This window comes from Panthera onca, chromosome B2, assembly GCF_046562875.1.
Source record: "Panthera onca isolate mPanOnc1 chromosome B2, mPanOnc1 haplotype 2, whole genome shotgun sequence".
Lineage (NCBI taxonomy): Eukaryota > Metazoa > Chordata > Mammalia > Carnivora > Felidae > Panthera > Panthera onca.
Window position 1 is genome coordinate 142,311,909 of NC_138343.1, and position 9,914 is coordinate 142,321,822.

At 43.7% G+C, this 9,914-nt stretch overlaps 1 long non-coding RNA gene across 1 annotated transcript; it reads left to right on the forward strand.

Annotated features, from left to right (window-relative positions):
- The first annotated feature begins 1,142 nt into the window (after positions 1-1,142).
- On the forward strand, positions 1,143-6,118 carry LOC132667805 (uncharacterized). The gene is made up of 3 exons (XR_013555429.2): positions 1,143-1,542; positions 1,671-1,832; positions 4,652-6,118. It is a non-coding gene; the product is annotated as an uncharacterized LOC132667805 (long non-coding RNA).
- The last annotated feature ends 3,796 nt before the right edge of the window (positions 6,119-9,914 follow it).

The window sequence follows — 9,914 nt, forward strand, 5'->3', positions numbered from 1 at the left end:
CACGTGGCCTTTTTTCCAGTTCTCTGGACTGCTGGGGCCCAGGGGTTCCTGCACGAGCCTAAAGGCTCAGAGAGAGGGGAATCCCCAAAGCACAGCTCAGGCAGGATTTTCTGCCAGGTTGGTGGTTCAAGGCCAAGACATATTTAATTGGTTTAGAAAATAGAGATGCAAATATATGCCAGGTATCTTTGTATGCCAGTATGTGTGTGCATAATATCTCTTGTTTGGGGCCCAGCTTGGAACCCCGAGAGTTTTGAAGATGTGGCTGCCTGAGAGTCAAGGCTTCACTCTGCAAAGATTTCCTCCTCCTTTAAAACTACCTGTAGGGGCACCTGGGTGGCTCCGTGGGTTAAGTGTCTGACTCGATTTCAGCTCGGGTCATGATCTCATGGTCATGGGTTCGAGCCCCTTGTCAGGCTCTGTGCTGACAGCTTGGAGCCTGCTTGGGATTCTTTCTCTCTCCCTCTCTCTCTGCCCCTCCCCTGTTCATGCTCTCTCTCTCAAAAATAAATAAACATTAATAAATTAAAAAATCTACCTGTAGTTGTTAGAAATGCTAGGGACGTCCATATCACTTTCTGCATGTGAGCAGAACTTAGGAAACCGGGCAGGTGCCTCCTCGTCCTGTGCAAACACACTGCTGACTTACCTGCCCTCTGCTACCTGAGCCACCAAGTTTTCATTGCTCTGTCATTTATCTTATAATACTTCATCTCCCCCAGCTGAGTCTCTTCTTAAGAATTTCGGATGTTTAAAATGGAATTTAGTGATGTTTTCACACCAAAATCTTCTTTATTTGGAATTTTGGGAACTTTGGGAGCAGACGTTGTTTGGTTATAAGGCTTTTATTCTTAACTTCCTCTGCACACTCAGAACCTTTTGCGATGGGAATGAATTTGCAGTAACTTGTGTCCGCGGTGAAGGCTAACATGTGATTCTCAAAAAATCCTGTTTATATGGAGAATAAACGAGGTCCAGAACACTGTGTCCCATCCGTGAAACAAAATGTACATTTCCTAGGAGGAGGCACATCTCTCATTTTCAAAGCCTGAGCGGATGGTTCTGGAATGGTAATTCCAGCTGTTTGAATTTAGGGCCCTGGAAAGGTTCCTCCGAAGGCAATTCAAGGGCGTTGCCTCTTAGTGGCTGGGGTTGTTCTCCTGAGATGTAGCAATTAAATAAGGGCCAGGAATGTCCGACTTTTCTTGAATTGTGAGTTTCAGAGTTTACCTTCATTTGAGTCCTTATGTTTGTGACTGCATTTTAGGAACTGAATATGCCAGGGATGTAATAGCGTGTTGACCTGTGCCTTTGGCACTTGCTTGTGGCCTTTCTTACTGGATCGCCCCATCGCAGCCTTGACTGTTCAGCTCAATTCATTACTTATTTGACATGAAACATTGTCAGTGAGTCTAATGGAAAATTCCACTAAAGAAGGAAAAAACATCTCTAATATGGAACAGCGAGCTATTGATTAAAGCTGCCATGTGCCCTCAGAGCTCCTTTCTTCGATAATGCCTAAAACAGATCAAGGTTAACATGGTAAGCTCCACGCAGGCTGCCTTTCCGGCATTTTCACTTGCCACTTGGGAACAACCTGGCCCCTTGCTCAACGTCTATATTGTCATCCAGGTGAATCACCCCTTTTGCCTTTGTGTTATTTTTTATAGGGTGTTACCTCTTAACAGTCCAAACGTCGGGCTGGCTTTAAGTACAGAGGTGATGGACTAATGTCCCAACTGCCTCACGTGGACCACGCAGGTGACCCCGAGGACTGCGGGCTGGGACAAGGCAGTCACTCTCACCAAGATGCCACCTGGGACTCTGACCTTGTGAGTACAAGCGGAGGGAGTTGTGAGGTGACAGAATCCAGCATTCTTCTTTCATGTAATAATTGCATACGATTTCTGCAAATTCATGGGATCCCGAAAAACACTCATAAACACGGCATATAGTATTTAGTGGGATGCACCGGGCCCTTTTCTAAGTGCTTGTAACCAGCTGACTTCCTTCATCCGCATAAAAACGCTGAGAGGAAGGTGCTGCCATTAGGCCCACATGGCGGTCGGGGACACAGGCCCCTCAGGCTCCTGAGGGGCAAAGCTGGGCCTGGTGCCCAGGCAGCGGGTCCAACCACTCTACTGCTTTCCTTTGTAGACCCCGTTTGCAGTCATTCATTCACCTAAGTCACAGGAAAGCCTTGTGTTTTCAAAATCTGCATCTACTTTCCACCACAAAAAATATCAGGTTGCTCAGAGAATAAGGGCTCTCACCACAGCCGTGGTGACTTCCTCATTCTGACTGCATTCATTTATTCAAAAAACATACAATGGGGATGTGTTATGTGCTGGGCACTGTGCTAGACGCTCGAAATATGTTGTATTCATAATAAATATGTGGGCAAAATATAGAAGCTACTCAAAACAGAGATTCCTGCCCACATGGAGCCTGGTGGTCCTAGAGGGTAACTCAGCTGAGCGCTGGAAGTCGGAGACACGGTAGATGCCTCAGACTAGCAGATAACAGGTCTTGTTGTTAAAAAGCATGAGCTTTAGGGGCACCTGGGTGGCTCAGTTGGTTAAGTGTCCGACTTCGGTTCAGGTCATGATCTCCCCATTCCTGGGTTTGGCAATCTGCACAACCCCCCTCCCTCCCCCGGCAGGTTCTATGCTGACAGCTTGGAGCGACACTCTCTCTCTCAAAAATAATAAAATAAAAAATTAATAATTACTAGCTTTAAAGGCACCTTACCCAGGGCAGACCCCTGAGTGATTGCAGTGGGGAACTTACACTTCAGTCCCTCTGCCAGAGTCTTCTTGATTTTTCTTTGGATTCTAGTAGTTTTCCTATCCTGCCTCCCAAAGGGCCATGCTATCTTCCTAAGTCATAGCCCCTCCTGATCAGACACTGTCCATCCTCCCATCCACTCATCCATCCACCCATCCATCAAGTTTCTTTTCCTTTTTTAAGTTTTATTTATTTTCTAATCTCTACACCCAACTTGGGGCTGGAACTCATGACCATGAGATCAAGAGTCTCCCGCTCTTCTGACTGAGCCAGTTAGGCACCTCTATCCAGTGAATTTCTTCAGTCACTCATTTATAACTTCTTCTCGTGTTCCTCCTGGCTGCGGGTGCTGCAGTGGGCCCCAGGGACACTTGGGCGAACGAGACGGCCCGTGGCCCTCAGTTGAGCAGCAGCAGGACGTTCAAATGGCCACACCGTGCATGTGTGAAGAGGGAAGAAAGCGTGATGACACGATCTGGGTGTGGATTTCAAGGTAGAAATGGAACAAATGTTGAGAAACATCTTTAAAAAGATTGCCTTTGCAGAATTGTTTCCGGTTTCTCCAAGTCTCTTCCTAGCACCTGGCAGAACGTTAGCACAGGAAAGGGATTTGGTCCCGCAGCCCACCCTGGGGGTTGTTGTTTAATAGAGACTTGAAGGTGGCCTCAGGCTGAGCACCTCTCCTTAGATGTTTCCGACACACAACCTGCACACACAGGGAGAAGGCTGTTGTGGTTCAAATGGGTGTTTAAAGTGAGTGTGCAGGGGCGCCTGGGTGGCCCAGTCAGTTAAGCGTCTGACTCTTGATCTCAGCTCAGGTCTTGATCTCAGGGCTGTGAGTTTGGGCCCCAGGTTGGGCTCTTAGCCGGGCACGAAGCCTACTTAAAAACAAACAGACAGACAAACAAGTGGGCTGTGCCTTCATCTCTGACCAGTCATCCCCACTCCAGTCACTTTGATGAGGGCACAGTGGTAGGAACTCTAGAATATATACTCAGTTAGCCTTAGAATTCTTTTGCAATAAGTTCTTGGTCCAAAGAAAGAAACTGGGCCAGAAGATGACTAGGTTTGCATTTAAAGTTATTGGAAGGGGCTTCTGGGTGACTCGGTTGAGCGTCTGACTGAGGCTCAGGTCATGATCTCGTGGTTCGTGGGTTCGAGCCCCACATCAGGCTCTGCGATGACAATGTGGAGCCTGATTTGGATTCTCTCTGTGTCTCCCTCTCTCCCTGCCCCTCCCCCATTCATGTTCTTGCTCTCTGTCAGAAATAAACATTAAAAAATATTTTTGAAAAAGTCATTTGAAGCCTTTCTCCCTCTCTTCCCCCCTGCCCCCACTTCTCTTCATTCCCCCTCCCCCGGTACGGAGCCTGGCCAGAAGGTCTGGGTAGTGAGAGTGCAGGCTACTCAGCCGCTGTGTCATTCCCTGCCCGGGGAAAGGAGAAGCTTCTGTGGCTTACCCACCAGACTTCTGATAAGGAGATTCGTCTTAGGTCAGAGAGGTAAAAACGAATGGAGAGACTGCCCTCTTCCAATTGTGCTCTTTCCTCAGGAAACACGTAGATGTAGTTGGTCGAGTCCTCTAGGGTAAGGATCAGTGCTAGAAATAGCTTGGAGCTGTTAGGATTACTCTTTTATTGTGGTAGACCATTAAACATCTTCATCGAATTACCCATTTGAATTATGAACCAATCCTAGGTCCGTTCCGTGGGGCCCAGAGGTTATTCCATGACAGGCCATGCGAAATCAAGTATGGGCATGTTCACATGAACTTTGCCAGCCAGCCATTTCTTGATAAGAATCTCATGAAGCAAAGACCTCGCATTTTTGTCACACACACACACACTTTTTTTCCCCCCTTCAGGGTATAAAGATGTTTTAGAAGACATAATAGCTCGACTTCACAGAGGACCACAGAAATTCACACCTGAGCTTGGATCGGTCACAGATACAAAGATGGCTCATCACTTCCCAGAGAACGCTCTGCTTCATGTGGGAACGTCCAGGCTGCTTGTTCCCCTTCTGCTGAAGTGGGGAGTCTGTAGAAATATTATGCCACGCTTGACATCAGGCCTACATATTGGCATGTCTCCCACCCCACTTCCTGGATGTGAGCATTCCCCCAGCCCCTTGGAGGAGATAAGTTATCTTTCCCATCTTGACTCACTCATGTAACAGGAATCAGAAGCTCACATCCCAAGTAGGGGTTGGACCACGAGGTTCGCCCTTCAGCTGGCGAACACAGAAACGAATTGAGAGGTGGCCATTACTGCAATGCACCGGTGTTGCCGATAGGAGAGTCAACTCTTGCACATACAATATGGATGAGCCCCGACATAAGTAGGCTGAGTGAAAGAGGCCAAACAAAACAAGTGTATACTGTGTGGCTCAATTTGTATAAAATTTTAGACGATGCAGACACATCTGCCGAGTCAGAAAGCAGATCGGTGGTTGCCTGAGGATGAGCTATGTGTATGGATGACAAAGGGGCGGGAGAAACCTTTTGAGGGTGATAGATGTGTTCATTATCTTAATTCAGGTGATGATTCCGTGGGCATATACATATGTCCAAACTCATCACATTGTCTCTCTTAATTATGTGCTATTTATTGTATGTCAGTTATGCCTCCATAAAGATGTATAAGCAAAAAAAAAAAAACCCTCTAAACTGGGGTTATCTGCAGAGGTTTTTGATGACCCAGGAAATGACTATGAAAATCTGTTGTACCCTGTGGATGGATGCACACTAGCTCTCATAAAAGAGTTATGGGAATTGCAGATGAGTTACACAAATTTCTTCGGTAAGAGGCAGTATTCGATATTTGCTAATGTTTACTGACACGACAAATTGTTCTCAAAGATACAATTCCTGGAGGCTATTTTTGAAAACCAAGAGAAAAAAAAATGCTTGATCTGATCCTTTATAATTAAAGGAGATATTTTAACATTGAGTATGTCAGTAATTGCTTTCTAAAAGAAAGTTTAGGGGCACTTGGGTGGCTTAGTCATTTAAGCCTCTGACTTGATTTCAGCTCACGGTTTTGATTTCATTTCACGGTTTGTGAGTTCAAAGCCCGTGTCGGGCTCTGTGCTGACAGTGTGGAGCCTGTTTTAGATCCTCTGTCTCCCTCTCTCTGTGCCCCTACCCTGCTTGTGCTCTCCCTCTCTCTCTCTCTCAAAAATAAATAAACGTTAACAAAAATAAGTAAAAGAAAGTTGGGTGCCTGGTGACTCAGTCGGTTGAGGCTCTGACTTCGGCTCAGGTCATGATCTCATGGTTTGTGAGTTCGAGCCCTGTGTCAGGCTCTGTGCTGATAGCTCCCAGCCTGGAGCCTGCTTCGGATTCTGTGTCTCTCTCTCTCTCTGCCCACCGCCCCCCACTCACCCTCTGTCTCTCTCTTTCTCTCTCTTCAAAATAAATAAACATTAAAAAAAATAAGTAAAAGTTTAGAGAACATTTTCTTTTTTTTAAATGGTTTTTCAAAATGTTTTCATTTATTTTTTTTGAGACAGAGACAGAGCATGAGCAAGGGAGGGGCAGAGAGAGGGGGAGACAGAATCTGAAGCAGGCTCCAGGCTCTGAGCTGTCAGTGCAGAGCCTGACACGGGGCTCGAACTCACGGACTGTGAGATCATGACCTGAGCTGAAGTCAGACGCTCAACCGACTGAACCACCCAGGCGCCCCTAGAGAACATTTTCAAAATATGTTTGGAACTATTTCTGTCATATTGTTGCATCCACACGACTCCTGAAACAGAATGCTACGGGCACCAGTGACAGTCACAACAAAGTTTATTGCAATGAGAGGCAAGGCAAACCGATTGATCGGACCGACACTCTTGACCAGAGTGAGGTCTTGAACAGCCAGGGTACAGAGTTTTTATAGCCGACCACATCGTCTTATTATCACTTGGGAACAGAACAAAGGAATAGTTCCCAGGTGGAAACAGTTCAAGCAGGCCCTTGCCCCAATCCAATCAAGCGCTAATCCATCCCTTGATCGATAGGATAAGGCTGTTGTCTCTTAACCTATAATGTTAAAACAAAGATGTTATCTCTTAAGGCTACAGGTTAACCCTACCCTTACAATATGTGATTTTGTTATTGAAAATGATGTGTGGTACTTTTTAAGATTTTCATATTTTCCCATTTCAGAAGTTGGAAACAGAAATTTCTAACCTGCTTAAAATGTCCCAAATGAAAACTTCAGGCTTTCAAACTATTTGCTAAAATTATAAAAGTGGAACACCCTCTGATTGGTTTGCAAGAATAACTGATGGGTACCAGAGAGGATTCACATTTAGTAGCAGAATTTCAACAAAAAAACCTTTGTGTAATTGGTGAATGGGACTGATACATGAGTATGGTAAATCAAACATAGTTAATGATATCTGCCATTTGGTTCTATTCATCTTTTGAGCTATAGGCACCCATCTTAATGAAATAAATGAAAGTAATGAAATAAAATGAACTTAAAACCAGACTTTTGAATTAAAGTATTAAATGGATATTTTTTAAAATTATAAAACATTTCAGGGGCACCTGGATGGCTCAGTCCATTAAATGTCCGACTTTGGCTCAGGTCATGATCTCGCAGTTCGTGAGTTTGACCTCTATATGGCGCTCTCTGCTGTGAGCACAGACCCCACTTCGGATCTTCTGTCCCCTTCTATCTCTGCCCTTCCCCCACTGGTTCTCTCTCTCTCTCTCTCTCTCTCTCTCTCTCAAAATGAATAAATAAACTTAAAAAAAAGAAAATTATGAAACATTTTAAATCACATTGCTGCCTCTATAATATTATTAGTATTATATATACTATTACTATTATATTACATATACTATTGATATTCTCAATGAGGATAAACCATCTTTTGGTACCATTTACAAATAAAGGAAAACATTACTTAGGAAAACCTACTGATAGAGATATGAGATGAAAAATGTGGTGACTTCTACTCTAAGGATGTTGCTGCAGTTGCTCTCATTCTGCAGATACTTTCCCCCACCCCATGGGTGCTACCCTCCTCCCACAACTAGTGACTAGGATTCATGGGACTTGGCCTGGTGTACTGCTCAAACCAGTGTTTTTCTATAGATAGTTATCGGCTTCCTAATATACAAATTCAATGCGCTGTCTTGGTTTTACTGGAACAGTCTTGGGTCTTAAAGAATCTCCAAAGCAGTCAGTAATCCTATGCTGATGTTGTGTTAAAACCTGTGAGCCATGGTATAGTTTAAATAAATGAGCTTCCAAAACAGAGTAACAGTCATGATGACTGTAAATTATTAATCAAGTCAACATGGACTGGGAGTTCCCAGGAGCAGCTGACCCAGCAAGTCATTATAAAGGACAGCCCCTAGCTGTCCTTGTACCATAAAGTAAGCTGTCAAACTCTCTTCATGGGCTTATTCAAGGAAGCCAGAGTGTTTCAGGGATTACTTTGCATTAAGTAAGAACAAGAAGCCTACAATTTATGAAAGTGAGAAGCCAGAGTAGAAACACTGTGATGCTCTTTGGACTGCTTCTCAAACTGGGCTGCATCTTCAGGTCATCTGGAGAGCTTATAAAAAGTCCTCTGGGCACTGGGATTAAAAGGTGAAAGATTTATACGATCTGAAGAGAAACCAGAGTATTGGGCACTAGGATTACAAAAGAAAAGTAAGGGGCATCTGGTTGGCCCAGTCAGTAGAGCACGCAACTCTTAATCTTGGGGTTGTGAGTTTGAACTCCACATTTTGGGCATAGAGGTTAGGTTATTGTTATTATTTTTTTAATTTTAAAAAGGAAAGAAAACCATTAGGGTATTCCAGCGTGTTGTCACGGTTGAACATCGCTGTTTCAGAACCACAGTCGTATCTGCTGAGCTTCTACTTCTGGCCATTATAGAGAAACTCACAATAGTCCTGTTTCTTAATGAACAGAATATATGAGTCAACTGTTTTGAGATGTTGAATAACAGACTGTGCAGGACTGCAATCTTGAGGTAAGGGAAACACAGAGCATGAATTTCACAGTGACCCTGCTATTCTGCCTGTAGGTATACAGGGAGGTGGAACCCAAGCTGAGTGGCGACCTTACTGAGGTGAGGAGGCAGAGATTGGGGTTCTGGGCTGCTGAAGCAGCTAAAGTTTACGGAGCGGGATACTAGAGAAGAGGGAGCTATGTAAGATACTGGGGACAGACGTTTGTGCAGGGATTTGTTGTGTGAATCCTAACCAAGAATTCGGCTATGCCTGACCAAGGCAAGACTCCACAAGTGTTAAGAGAGATTGCCTATTGTGGAGCTGAGAGCAGAATGGTAATACTTGGAGCTGTACATTAGAGGAGATGTTGGAATCCTGGCCTGGCTTGAATAGAGGGACCTCATTGAACCCCTTGGCCATTCAAGTGAGACCTAGAAAGTCTATGCCTAGGAAGTAAGAACTATGTCATAGAGTAAGAGCAATACTTCAGGACTAAATTCAAATCCAAATTAGATTCCTCTGTAACAAACAATAATACTAGCCTATCCTGATAAAAAAGATACAGTAGCAATTTACATTCCTGCCAGAATAAAACTCAAACATCTTATAAAAGAAGGTGACATAATTCAAACTCCCTATATCATTTACAATGTCTATCACACAATAAAAAATTAGTAGACATACAAAGAAGCATAAAAATGTGACCTATGATTGAGACAAAAAAACAGTCAATAAAAATAGACTCCAAATTGATGTATATGTTGACACTGGATGTTGATGTCAGATGCTGCAGACGTGTACTTTGAGCAACTTCTATAAAATTACCCAGACTTAAAGGAAGAGATGATCATGAGAGAACAGAAATAGAAACTCAGAAAAATGGGACTATACTAAAGAACCAAATGGAGATCTTGAAACAAAAAGATACAATACATAAAATGAAAATTTCACTACTTAACAGAAGACTGCAGAAGAGTTAGTGAATCTGAAAATAGATCAATAGAAATGATCAAATCTAAAGAATAAATAGAAAAAAAGATTTAAGAAAAATAAGCAGAGCCTTAGTGACATGAGGGCAATTTCAAGCAGTCTAAAATGCAAGTAATCAGAATGCCAGTGCAAGAGGAAAGAGAAAATGGCAGAAAAACCATACAAAGATACA